Genomic DNA, 15,191 nt, shown 5'->3' with positions numbered 1-15,191 from the left:
TATTTTTTCACTGAAATGAAAAATTGATCAGAACCCCAGAGTATTCTTCAATGTTGTGAGGTAAAAAAACAATTATGCCTTATTCCAAAATAACTGCAGCAGCTAAAAATTAGGGAAGCAATACCCAAATGACTGAAAAATAAACAGAGAATTGAGAACTTTTTAATGTGGAGTTTGTAGCCTGAGCTCAAGTTGTAAATATCAGCAAATGTTCTACCATGCTTCACAGCGTTCCTCTAGTGCAATTTGTTTAGTGCTTTGAGATATGAGACAGCTATATATTTTACTCACTGCTAGTAGTCAATTTGCAAGAAAGCATGTAACATAAAAATGGCTATTTACTCTGTTCCAAGTGGTACAGTCCATTATCACTCTCCACTGATGTCGTTACAAAGATAGCAAATCAATAATCAGTTCTCATTCCCTAACTCGGTAAACCATCTGCTTCCATTATTGTAAACCATGCTCTGTTTGGATGCAACCTTTACTGCCATGCTAGCAGTCGATTCCTTTGACAGACCACAAGCATCACCACAGGAAAATTATTCCTTAATTACCTTTCTCTAACCATTTAAATGGTTAAGTGCTAGGGAATTTCTTTGCAGTGGGAGAAACCAAAATTGCAAAATATTGTAAATGTATCAACCCAAGTGAAAGACTTGGTCTAAATTGTTAGAGTCCATCTTGCACACCTTTTTGAATTAAGATTGCTCAAGTAAACATTGGCTCTATATAGGAAACCTCAGTTAGATATTTCATCATAGCCTTTAAAAAACATTGCTTTCAGAGCAACCATTGAGATCCACTGCAAAATCCTGAAAAGTGAGATGGAAATTGTGGACATATTGCAAGTTAAAAATTCAATGGTCCCAAGCTCAAGTGTATGCAGTATAACTCTGTTTTAAATGTCAGTTTAATTGCTAATTCCAAGCCTCCATTGTACCTGATACAGAAAATGTCAAATATTAACTTCCAAGTAGATTCACTAAAATTCTATTTTCTTATATTTTTTTGTTTTTCCATCATTGTTTTTATTTTATTTTTATACTTTAAGTTGTAGGGTACATGTGCATAACGTGCAGGGTTGTTACATATGTATACTTGTGCCATGTTGGTGTGCTGCACCCATCAACCCGTCAGCACCCATCAACTCATCCTTGACATCAGGTATAACTCCCAATGCAATACCGCCCCCCCGCCCCCTTCCCCCCACCCCCTTCCACATGATAGGCCCCAGTGTGTGATGTTTCCCTTCCCGAGTCCAAGTGATCTCATTGTTCAGTTCCCACCTATGAGTGAGAACATGCGGTGTTTGGTTTTCTGTTCTTGTGATAGTTTGCTAAGAATGATGGTTTCCAGCTGCATCCATGTCCCTACAAAGGACACAAACTCATCCTTTTTTATGGCTGCATAGTATTCCATGGTGTATATGTGCCACATTTTCTTAATCCAGTCTGTCACTGATGGACATTTGGGTTGATTCCAAGTCTTTGCTATTGTGAATAGTGCCGCAATAAACATACGTGTGCATGTGTCTTTATAACAGCATGATTTATAATCCTCTGGGTATATACCCAGTAATAGGATGGCTGGGTCATATGGTACTTCTAGATCTTTGAGGAATCACCATACTGTTTTCCACAATGGTTGAACTAGTTCGCAAACCCACCAACAGTGTAAAAGTGTTCCTATTTCTCCACATCCTCTCCAGTACCTGTTGTTTCCTGACTTTTTAATGATTGCCATTCTAACTGGTGTGAGATGGTATCTCATTGTGGTTTTGATTTGCATTTCTCTGGCCAGTGATGATGAGCATTTTTTTCATGTGTCTGTTGGCTGTATGAATGTCTTCTTTTGAGAACTGTCTGTTCATATCCTTTGCCCACTTTTTGATGGGGTTGTTTTTTTCTTGTAAATTTGTTTGAGTTCTTTGTAAGTTCTGGATATTAGCCCTTTGTCAGATGAGTAGATTGCAAAAATTTTCTCCCATTCTGTAGGTTGCCTGTTCAATCTGATGGTAGTTTCTTTTGCTGTGCAGAAGCTCTTTAGTTTAATGAGATCCCATTTGTCAATTTTGGCTTTTGCTGCCATTGCTTTTGGTGTTTTAGACATGAAGTCTTTGCCCATGCCTATGTCCTGAATGGTACTACCTAGGTTTTCTTCTAGGGTTTTTATGGTAGTAGGTCTAACATTTAAGTCTCTAATCCATCTTGAATTAATTTTCATATAAGGAGTAAGGAAAGGATCCAGTTTCAGCTTTCTGCTTATGGCTAGCCAATTTTCCCAGCACCATTTATTAAATAGGGAATCCTTTCCCCATTTCTTGTTTTTCTCAGGTTTATCAAAGATCAGATGGCTGTAGATGTGTGGTATTATTTCTGAGGACTCTGTTCTGTTTCATTGGTCTATATCTCTGTTTTGGTACCAGTACCATGCTGTTTTGGTTACTGTAGCCTTGTAGTATAGTTTGAAGTCAGGTAGTGTGATGCCTCCAGCTTTGTTCTTTTGACTTAGGATTGTCTTGGCAATGTGGGGTCTTTTTTGGTTCCATATGAACTTTCAAGCAGTTTTTTCCAATTCAGTGAAGAAACTTGTTGGTAGCTTGATGGGGATGGCATTGAATCTATAAATGACCTTGGGCAGTATGGCCATTTTCACGATATTGATTCTTCCTATCCATGAGCATGGTATGTTCTTCCATTTGTTTGTGTCCTCTTTGATTTCACTGAGCAGTGGTTTGTTGTTCTCCTTGAAGAGGTCCTTTACATCCCTTTGTAAGTTGGATTCCCAGGTACTTTATTCTCTTTGAAGCAATTGTGAATGGAACTTCATAAGTTGGCTCTGGTTGTCTGTTACTGGTGTATAAGAATGCTTGTGATTTTTGCACGTTAATTTTGTATCCTGAGACTTTGCTGAAGTTGCTTATCAGCTTAAGGAGATTTTGGGCTGAGACAATGGGGTTTTCTAAATATACAATCATGTCATATGCAAACAGGGACAATTTGACTTCTTCTTTTCCTAACTGAATACCCTTTATTTCTTTCCCTTGCCTGATTGCCCTAGCCAGAACTTCCAACACTATGTTGAATAGGAGTGGTGAGAGGGCATGCCTGTCTTGTGCCAGTTTTCAAAGGGAAAGCCTGCAGTTTTTGCCCACTCAGTATGATATTGGCTGTGGGTTTGTTATAAATAACTCTTCTTTTGAGATACATTCCATCCATATTAGCATGAAGGTCTGTTGAATTTTGTCAAAGTCCTTTTCTGCGTCTATTGAGATAATCATGTGGTTTTTGTCTTTGCTTCTGTTTATATGCTGGATTACATTTATTGATTTGCGAATGTTGGACCAGCCTTGCATCCCAGGGATGAAGCCCACTTGATCATGGTGGATAAGCTTTTTGATGTGCTGCTGGATCCGGTTTGCCAGTATTTTATTGAGGATTTTTGCATTGATGTTCATCAGGGATACTGGTCTAAAATTCTTTTTTTTTGTTGTTGTTGTGTCTCTGCCAGGCTTTGGTAATAGGATGATGTTGGCCTCATAAAATGAGTTAGGGAGGATTCCCTCTTTTTCTATTGATTTGGAATAGTTTCAGAAGGAATGGTACCATCTCCTCCTTGTACCTCTGGTAGAATTCAGCTGTGAATCCATCTGGTCCTGGACTTTTTTTTGGTTGGTAGGCTATTAATTATTGCCTCAATTTCAGAGCCTGCTATTGGTTTATTCAGGGATTCAGCTTCTTCCTGGTTTAGTCTTGGGAGAGTGTAAGTGTCCAGGAAATTATCCATTTCTTCTAGATTTTCTAGTTTGTTTATGTAGAAGTGTTTATAGTATTCTCTGATGGTAGTTTGTATTTCTGTAGGGTCAGTGGTGATATCCTCTTTATCATTTTTTATTGTGTCTATTTGATTCTTCTCTCTTTATTAGTCTTGCTAGTGGTCTATCAATTTTGTTGATCTTTTCAAAAAACCACCTCCTGGATTCACTTTTTTTTCTTTTTTTGAAGGGTTTTTTGTGTCTCTAACTCCTTTAGTTCTGCTCTGATCTTAGTTATTTGTTGCCTTCTGCCAACTTTTGAATGTCTCTGCTCTTGCTTCTCTAGTTCTTTTAATTGTGAAGTTAGGGTGTCAAATTTAGATCTTTCCTGCTTTCTCTTGTGGGCATTTAGTGCTATACATTTCCCTCTACATACTGCTTTAAAAGTGTCCCAGGAATTCTGGTATGTTGTACCTTTGTTCTCATTGATTTCAAAGAATATCTTTATTTCATTTTATGTACCCAGTATTCATTCAGGAGCAGGTTGTTCAGTTTCCATGTAGTTGAGCAGTTTTGAGTGAATTTCTTAGTCCTGAGTTCTAGTTTGATTGCACTGTGGTCTGAGAGACAGTTTGTTAATATTTCTGTTCCTTTACATTTGCTGAGGAGTGCTTTACTTCCAACAATGTGATCAATTTTGGAATAAGTGTGATGTGGTGCTGAGAAGAATGTATATTCTGTTGATTTGAGGGTGGAGAGTTCTGTAGATGTCTATTAGGTCTGCTTGTTGCAGAGTTGAATTCAATTCCTGGATATCCTGTTAACTTTGTCTTGATCTGTCTAATGTTGACAGTGGGGTGTTAAAGTCTCCCATTATTATTGTATGGGAGTCTGTCTCTTTGTAAGTCTCTAAGGACTTGCTTTATGAATCTGGGTGCTCCTGTATTGGGTGCATATATATTTAGGTTAGTTAGCTGCTCTTATTGAATTGATCCCTTTACCATTATGTAATGGCCTTCTTTGTCTCTTTTGATCTTTGTTGGTTTAAAGTGTGTTTTATCAGAGACTAGGATTGCAACCCCTTTTTGTTTCATTTTCTTGGTAGATCTTCCCCCATCCCTTTATTTTGAGCCTATTTGTGTGTCTGCAAGTGAGATATGGGTCTCCTGAATACAGCAAACTGATGGGTCTTGACTCATTATCCAATTTGCCAGTCTGTGTCTTTTAATTGGACCATTTAGCCCATTTACATTTAAGGTTAATATAATATGTGAACTTGATCCTGTCATTGTGATATTAGCTGATTATTTTGCCCGTTAGTTGATGCAGTTTCTTCCTGGCATCAATGGTCTTTATATTTTGGCATTTTTTTTTGCAATGGCTGGTACCAGTTGTTCCTTTCCATTTTTAGTGCTTCCTTCAGGATCTCTTGTAGGGCAGGCCTGGTGGTGACAAAATCTCTAAGCATTTGCATGTCTGTAAAGGATTTCATTTCTCTTTCACTTATGAAACTTAGTTTGGCTGGATATGAAATTCTGGGTTGAAAATTCTTTAAGAATGTTGAATATTGGCCCCCACTCTCTTCTGCCTTGTAGTTTCTGCTGAGAGATCTGCTGTTAATCTGACGGGCTTCCCTTTGTGGGTAACCTGACCTTTATCTCTGGCTGCCCTTAACATTTTTTCCTTCATTTCAGCTTTGGTGAATCTGACGATTGTGTCTTGGAGTTGCTCTTCTCCAGGAGTATCTTTGTGGCATTCTCTGTATTTCCTGAATGGGAATGTTGGCCTGCCTTGCTAGGTTGGGGAAGTTTTCCTGGATAATATCCTGCAGAGTGTTTTCCAACTTGGTTTCATTCTTCTCATCACTTTCAGGCACACCAATCAGATGTAGGTTTGGTCTTTTCACATAATCCCATATTTCTTGGAGGCTTTGTTCATTTCTTTTTACTCTTTTTTTCTCTACACTTCTCTTCTCACTTCATGTCATTCATTTGATCTTCAATCGCTGATACTTTCTTCCAGTTGATCCAGTTGGTTACTGAAGCTTGTGCATTTGTCATGTAGTTCTCATGTCATGGTTTTCATCTTTTAAAACATCTTTTCACTCTATTTGTGAGTGCTATAGATAATTTAAGACATAGATATAACTAAAAGAAATAAAGGTATCTCTAATCCCACCACATTTTATTTATTGTAAAAGTTTGTTCTTTGTAAAATTTCAGTTTTTTTAATCAACTCAAAAAATGTTTTTACAGGGTATGGGGTGATGTTTTGATACATATGTTGTATAATCAAATCAGAATAATTAAAATTTTCAAAATAAGTAGAACCCAGGATTTTGAATATTTCACTGACAAATGTATATATTTGGGGGTTACAGTGAGATGTTTCATTACATGTATACATTGTGGAATGACCATGTCATGATAATTAACATATCCATCTCACATATCTTTTGTGGGAGAACATATTTTTAATATATAGATGGATACATAGATACAAAAATACTATATAATCATGCTGTATATAGCTCTACATCTGCATAAATATACTTGTTATTCATATTTTCAGTGTTTAAATACTTTTTAGAAATATCAGTTTTGAATATAACTTCATAATATTTTACCTTAACAGAATCTAAGAGTTTTCTTATTTCCAATGTAGATTTCTTCTGATTTTTTTTACTAAAGTAATACTATAATGAATCTGTAAGGAATTCCTTTATCAGTTTTTACATTTTTATTAAATAGTGTCCCTTTCATATTCATATATTCGGGTTGTACCCACCAGGGAATGATCCTGACATATCACAAAGGGCGGCACTGGTGTTTCCACTGTACTCACAGTAACACTGATAATCATACATTTTTTGCCTGTTATTCAACAAATTAAAAAATGGACATTTTGGTGCTTTTTATCATTGTCTTATTTTGTATGTACAAGTCTTCCACAAATTCTTTACTAACATGTTTGTGTCATTTTAAAAATTGACATGTCTATCTTATAATATGCAAGACAATCTTACACATTACCGATCCTTAGCCTTTCATTTGTCATATGAACCATAAGTTTCCTAATTAGAAAAAATTATTCAGAGATTTTCATTTTTCTAAAGCTAATTTTACTTTCCATGTTTTATTCATTGCCTTTGCTCATAGTTTAGATCTTTACCCATTCATGTGTCTTGTTTTATATTTTCATTTTCCATATCTAAACATTTAATTGATATTTTAAACAATGTGATAACAGGATCTAGTTTCACCTGACTTTTTACTAAATTTTCATAATAATTTACTTGAGTAATGCTGCTTTAGTTCACTGAATTGCAATGGAAATTTTGAGACTTGTGTTTTCCCAGAATTGTGTTGCAATCATGCCAAGGAACAACACGTTTCATTGGTTAATTTTTTTTTTTTTTTACCATAAACATTGACAATCTATTGAGGAGAAACATCTCTCCTGTTTTCATCAGATTATGGCACTAGAAATCTTCAGTGACTTGAGTAACATTTAATAGCTTAATATGCAGGTTTCTGTTCTAAGTAGACCAAAGCTTCATTAAGGCTGACCCTGATTAGTATATATGAGATGTTCAAACTTGTAAAATACTTTTTAATGTCTTTTAAAATGATACTTTAGTAAACAATTCACTAACTCTTCATGCCTTTGAATGTTGAGATTTTAAAAATTCACAGCTGAAATATGAAAAAAATGTACAGTAACATTTCTGCAACAAGTCACAAATACAGTAATGTGGTGGCTTGAGTGTGGGTGTGTTTTAACATGCAAATTCTACAATAAATTTATAGCACAAGATCTTTGTGGCAGAATAGAGCAGCACAATGATAACTTAAGCATCTTAAAATATTCAAGTTCTATAGAACTTAATATAGTTCCCTTCAACTCCAGGGAAATGTTGTGCCTCCTAAATGTATACAAGTCTATTTTTTCTTAATTTTCTAATAGTTTCACCTTGGAAGTTGTAAGTAGCTTACCTGGATGGGAAAGCAAGTCAGTGGCAGGGCTGGCCAGGTCGTGGGCCGGCCTGCCCTGGAATCCCCTGCACATCTTGCTTGTCTCGATCTCTTATCTCAGGCTCTCCCACTCTGAGTCTCCAGCCAAATACAAGGCATTATGGAGGATTAGGAAATGGAAAGAAAGGTGTGCAATCACTTTGTTTTTCCACAACGGGGAAAAAGCATAAGGAACACGCAGGAATTTGGGCTTCCTTGCAGGTAATTAGGGGCTAGTCCTGAAAGGTTATAAAGACCAAGGGAATTTTTAAAAATGCTTCCTTTGTTTTCAGTAAACAAACTGAGCTATCATTTTAACTGTTTTCAGGTGATTGTTTTAATTCTCTTAATATAAGGAAGTAGTCGATTTGCCCATTATAAATTCTAAATGTTGCCAGGCATTGGTTTATTCAGTCAAGTGCCTGCTTTGTGCCCCTTCCTATGCTTGTCACTGGGGGCACAGTAAGGACAAGAGAGGCAAAAAGATTAGAGACAATATCCTTTAACCGTCTGAATTAAATTGCGTGTGTTATTAGATAACTAAACACAGGGGACACTGAAGAATTCAAAGCAAGGTTTGCAGAAAAGAAATGGAGATGAGGATGAGGTTCTGATGTTTAAGAGAAATGATAAAAACAGCCAAATTTGGTCTCAGACATGTAATAATGTATAGGACAGGAATATACAAGACTTTAAAACATTTCATCACTTACTGTCCTATGAAAGCTACATAGGATATATAAAGGATCCAAAAGGCTTTAAACACATTTCAAAACTCTGCCTAAAACACATAGGTAGCTAGTAATGGAAACACATTTAAATAAAGTATTTCGTTTTACACAATATCATATCAAAAGTAAAAAAGCAAAATAGAAAACATACGAATCTACTACAATTATGAAAAGTTGGTTCCCTTGAAATAAAGTTGCAATGAAATATTTCTTTGTAACATAATTGAAATGCTACATATTAGGGTCAAAGAAATCAGTATCAAGCAAAAATAGAAGTTAATACTGAGGTGACAGATGTTAGGTAATAAAAGATAAAAGCTAAATAAAAAATGTTAAGAACAAATGAAGAGAAACAGCTTAAAACAATGAAGGACCAGAAAAAGGCTTAAAAATCCTGAGGAAAATAATAAAAGTTAGAGGTTAAAAAGTTTTGATGGATTTGGAAACCAACAAAAAAGGTCAAACACAAATACTGGGTTGAAAAATACATGTAAATCATTGGAATGAAAATGTACATGCAGACATTTTTCGAAATGTGATATAGTATTTTTTATATCTAGATATGTTCTGCAAAAATATGGTACTGTGTCTGTTAGGAAATCTAGGCAAAAATATCACAATATACTAGTATTAGGCTGATTTTTGAATTTTATTTATATTAAATGATAAAAATAGAGCAATACTTAATATTTTAGTGGAATATCTTTTATTTTTTTTATTTTTTATTTTTTTTTAATTTATTATTAAACTTCAAGTTGTAGGGTACATGTGCACAACGTGCAGGTTTGCTACATATGTATACTTGTGCCATGTTGGTGTGCTGCACCCATCAACTCATTTACATCAGGTATGATGGGGTTGTATTTTTCTTGTAAATTGTAAATTTGAGTTCTTTGTAGGTTCTAGATATTAGCCCTTTGTCAGATGAGTAGATTGCAAAAATTTTCTCCCATTCTGTAGGTTGCCTGTTCACTCTAATGGTAGTTTCTTTTGCTGTGCAGAAGCTCTTTAGTTTAATGAGATCCCATTTGTCAATTTTGGCTTTTGCTGCCGTTGCTTTTGGTGTTTTAGACATGAAGTCTTTGCCCATGCCCATGTCCTGAATGGTACTACCTAGGTTTTCCTCTAGGATTTTTATGGTATTAGGTCTAACATTTAAGTCTCTAATCCATCTTGAATTAATTTTCGTATAAGGAGTAAGGAAAGGATCCAGTTTCAGCTTTCTACTTATGGCTAGCCAGTTTTCCCAGCACCATTTATTAAATAGGGAATCCTTTCCCCATTTCTTGTTTCTCTCAGGTTTGTCAAAGATCAGATGGCTGTAGATGTGTGGTATTATTTCTGAGGACTCTGTTCTGTTCCATTGGTCTATATCTCTGTTTTGGTACCAGTACCATGCTGTTTTGGTTACTGTAGCCTTGTAGTATAGTTTGAAGTCAGGTAGCGTGATGCCTCCAGCTTTGTTCTTTTGACTTAGGATTGTCTTGGAGATGCGGGCTCTTTTTTGGTTCCATATGAAGTTTAAAGCAGTTTTTTCCAATTCTGTGAAGAAGCTCATTGGTAGCTTGATGGGGATGGCATTGAATCTATAAATTACCTTGGGCAGTATGGCCATTTTCACGATATTGATTCTTCCTAAGTGGAATATCTTTTAAAAAGCAAAGCCATTCTTTAAGATTTAAGAGAAAGGAAAAGTGGAATAGCCATATATACATCACAATAAAACAGGTTGAGGACAAACCTTAACCCACCAAGGGTTACCTGGAGAAATGATAATGAAAAGGTTCCTGATAATATGTAAAAGCATTTAATAGCACATGAGAAAATATGACTATATATGAATAAATGAAGATATGAGTAAAATAGAAATGTAAAACTGAGACAATGTAGACTGATAACAATATAAAAGCTAGAAATTGGGGAGGTCGATGTTGAAATTGACTAATAGATGCCTCCTCCTACTAGTATTTACATGTCTTTACTTTTTTATATCTTCACAAAATCAATACATTCCTTGGCAGACCAAACTATTTACAATTTATGCTTGATGAATCAGTTAATATAGATATAATTACATGATTGAAGTCTTTATAGGGATATTCTAAAAGGTTTTAAGAGGAAAAATGTAATTGAAAAACTAAAATTGAGTGCATGGTAGAGTGGCAAATGTGTAGATGTACTTAAAAAAAATAGGAATTAGATACTGTGGAGAAAATTGAAATTGACATTTAAGCGTATTATTTGAAATGTGAGTAATCCAAAGATCTAAAAGAACGATGTGCTCTTATGTCAGAAAAATGAATAAAATGAAAAAGTAAATTCAAAAACATTTTTAAATGGAGCTCTCAAACAAATAATTAACTATACATGGGGAGAAAGAAAAAGTTGAAGCCTAGCTAGCAAAAATAAGGTGTCAGAAAAGAGTCCAACCATTTCTAATTTGCATCAATTGAAATTTCATAATTTGCATAAATTGAATGGACAGACCTATTGAAAGAGAAAGGGTATTGAAGTAAAGGTGCAAAACCTAAATTTATGTTGCAGAAGCCAAGGATACTGTAGTTGGCTTGTTTGCTTTCATCCCAACTTCTTCAAATGTCTTCTTTTGGCTGGTAAAGTGGGAAAACAAAAATGTATGTATACAAACTCCATGCTATCTGAGATTCACCTGTCATTTAGGTTTTATTAATGAGGTACTCATGAGGAGATTTACATGGTGGAAGTGTAGAGGCCGCCTTGTTCTTTTCTCTTTTAGCACGGAGATCCTTTACTTTGTGTACAGCAGCTCACAGAATCGGGCAGTATGAACAATAGAACCAGCATATCAAGAACAATAAATCAACAAAGCTTGACAAAAGTCATTATTGGGATTTTTTTTTTTACTATTTTAAGTGAAATCTACATGTGTACCATGTAGAGACTTCCATCCAACTTTTTGTCCAGTTTGAAGAGTGTGATAACGCTTCACCACAGATACTGCACATGTTGTGAACCTTTAATTCTAGGCCTTTATTTCTAGGCTCACTTTTTGGAGTAGGTTTCCTCTCGTTCTGTTTTAGAATTGGCTTTTCCTGGCTTATGGGGAAACATACTGATTAATCAGTAGCCTACTCATTGAAATCTTACTAGGTTGCTTTTTATGGATTGTGTAGTTCCTGCTATGATTTATGGGAGATTTTGAATCTAAATCTTTTAACAACACTGGTAGAAATGATTATTATCCCTGCCAAACCCTCTAGGGTCTGCCTTTAGTACACCTCTCCAGAAATCTTTGGCATTCTCCATCTCACTCTCTAGGCGAAGTATATTGCACTTCCTCCCATTTGGGGGCCACATCAAGATTATTATACTCCAGGGCTATAGTAACCAAACAGCATGGCACTCATTCAAAACAGACACCTAGAGCAAGAGAATAGAGAACTCAGAAACAAGGCCACAAACCAACAACCATCTGATCTTTGACAAAGCTTAAAACACAAGCTACGGGGAGAGGACTCCCTATTCAATAAATGGTACTGGGATAACTGGCTACCCATATGCAAAAGATTAGAACTGGACCCCTTCCTCACACCATTTACAAAAATCAACTCAAGATGGTTTAAAGACTTACATGCAAAACTCAAACCTATAGAAACCCCAGAAGACAACCTTGGCAATATCTTCCCAGGATATAAGAATGGGTAAAGATTTCATGATGTAGATGCCAAAAGCAATTGCAACAAAAGCAAGAACTGACAAATGGAATCTAAACAGCTGCTGTACAGCAAAAGAAACTATCAACAGAATAAACAGACAACTTACAGAATGGGAGAAAATATTTACAAACTATGCATCTGACAAAGGTCTAATGTGTCCAGTATCTATAGGAAACTTACAAGAAAAAAAAAATTTAAAGTAGGCAAAGGACATGAGCAGACACTTTTCAAAAGACACACCTGTGGCCAAAAAGCATGTAAGAAAAATCTCAACATTCATGATTGTTAGATAAATAAAAATCAAATGCACAATGAGAAGCCATCTTACACCAGTCAGAATGGTTATTAAAAAGTCAAGACCACTTGATCATGGTGGGATAAACTTTTTCATGTGTTTCTGGATTTGGTTTGCCAGTATTCAGGATTTTTGCATCAATGTTCATTAGGGATATACGTCTAAAATTCTTTTTGTTGTGTCTTTACCAGGCTTTGGTATCAGCATGATGGTGGCCTCATAAAATGAGTTAGGGAGGATTCCCTCTTTTTCTGTTGATTGGAATAGTTTCAGAAGGAATGGTACCAGCTCGTAGCTCTGGTAGAATTTGGCTGTGAATTCATCTGGTCCTGGACTTTTTTTGGTTGGTAGGCTCTTAATTATTGCCTCAATTTCAGAGCCTTTATTGGTCTCTTCAGGGATTCAACTTCCTGGTTTAGTCTTGGGAGGGTATATGTGTCTAGGAATTTATCCATTTCTTCTAGATTTTCTAGTTTATTTGGGATTTTCTTTTCTTGTAAATTTGTTTAACTTTCTTGTAAATTTGTTTAACTTTCTTGTAGATTCTGGATATTAGACCTTTGTCAGATGGGTAGCTTGCAAAAATTTTCTCCCATTCTGTAGGTCGGTCTCCTATTCACTCTGATAGTTTCTTTTGCTGTGCAGAAAGTCTTTAGTTTATTAAACCCCATTTGTTGATTTTTGGCTTCATTGTAATCACTTTTGGCGTTTTAGTCATGCCCATCACTATGTCCTGAATGGTATGACTAGGTTTTCTTCTAGGGTTTTATGGTTTGGGGTTTTACATTTAAATCTTTAACTTGAGTTAATTTTTGTATATTGTGTAAGGAAGGTGTCCAGTTTCAGTTTTCTGCATATGGCTAGCCAGTTTTCCCAGCACCACTTACTAAATAGGGAATCCTTGCCCCATTGCTTGTTTTTATCAGGTTTATCGAATAACAGATGGTAGTAGATGGGTGGTGGTATTGCTGGGGTCTGTGTTCTGTTCCATTGGTCTATATATCTGTTTTGGTGTAAGTACCATGCTGTTTTGGTTACTGTAGCCTTGTAGTATAGTTTGAATTTAGGCAGTGTGATGCCTCCAGCTTCTTTTTGCTTAGGATTGTCTTGGCTATACTGGCTCTTTTTTGGTTCTATATGAAATTTCAAATAGTTCTTCTAATTCTGTTAAAGTCATTAGTAGCTTGATTGGAATAGCATTGGATCTATAAATTACTTTGGGCAGTATGGCCATTTTCATGATATTGATTCTTCCTATCCATGAGCATGGAATGTTTTTACATTTGTCTTACTTTCTTAAGGTAGTGGTTTAGTAGCTCTCCTTGAAGAGGCCCTTCACATCCCTTGTAAATTGTATTGCTAGGTATTTTATTCTTTGTAGTAATTGTGAATGGGGTTCACTCATGATTTTGTTCTTGGCTTGTCTATTGTTGGTGTACAGAATTGCTTGTGGTTGTTGCACATTGATTTTTGTATCCTGAGACTTTGCTGAAGTTGCTTATCAGCTTAAGGAGTTCTGGGGCTGAGTTGATGGGGTTTTCTAAATATACAATTGTGTCCTCTGCACACAGACAATTGGACTCTCTCCTCCTATTTGAATACTCTTTATTTCTCTTGCCTGATTGTCCTGGCTAGAACATCCAATACTATGTAGAATAGGAGTGGTAAGAGAGGCTGGACCAAGTGGACTGAACAGACACCTACAGAACTCTCCACCCCAAATGAACAGAAAATACATTCTCAGTGCCACATAGCACGTATGCTAAAATTGGCCACATAACTGGATCTAAAACACTCCTCAGCAATTCCAAAAGAACAGAAACCATAAGTCTCTCAAATCGCAGTACAATCAAATTAGAACTCAGGATTAAGAAACGCACTCAAAACCGCACACCTACATGGAAACTGAACAACCTGCTCTTGAATGACTGAGTAATGAAATTAAGGCAGAAATAACTTATTTGAACCCAATGAGTACAAAACACAACATACCGGAATCTCTAGGACACAGCTCAAGCACTGCTAAGAGGGAAATTTTATAGCACTAAAGGCCCACAAAAGAAAGCTGGAAAGATCTAAAATTAACACCCTAACATCACAATTACAATAGAACTAGAGGAGCAAGAGCAAACACATTCAAAAGCTAGCAGAAGACAAGAAATAATTAAGATGAGAGCAAGACTGAATAGAAGAGAAACACAAAAATCCCTTCAAAAAAACCAATGAATCTGGGAGCTGGTTTTTAAAAAAGATTAACAAAATAGGTGGACCACTAGCTAGACTAATAAAGAGAGAAGAATCAAATACACAATGAAAAATGATAAAGGGGGCTATCATCACTGATCCCACAAAAATACAAACTACCATTAACATTTAGAAACCAAGATCTAGGCACTCCATGTGCTCATTCATTGCTACTGGAATGTCACTGCTTTCGGAACATTCACTCCTTTATGTGAACAATTAAATATGACTGGTGGTCCAACAACTTTACACCCAGCCTTGCACAGGTCATTAAAACCGAAACCCTGAAGTTCATGACTATGAATAAATTTTCAAATTCTGGAGAATCCAAACCTTCAAATTCATCCACTGACTCCTTCACAAAGCACACTTTAATTTCCATATTAATAACATTTTGTATGATTTTTTTCATGTGAATTTCCAGGACAACTTTGTTTTATCTTCCTAACAAAGACT

Source organism: Chlorocebus sabaeus, chromosome 25 (assembly GCF_047675955.1).
Source record: "Chlorocebus sabaeus isolate Y175 chromosome 25, mChlSab1.0.hap1, whole genome shotgun sequence".
NCBI classification, from domain to species: Eukaryota; Metazoa; Chordata; class Mammalia; order Primates; family Cercopithecidae; genus Chlorocebus; species Chlorocebus sabaeus.
The sequence above is the reverse complement of the archived record's forward strand: the minus strand, read 5'-3'. Positions refer to the sequence as shown.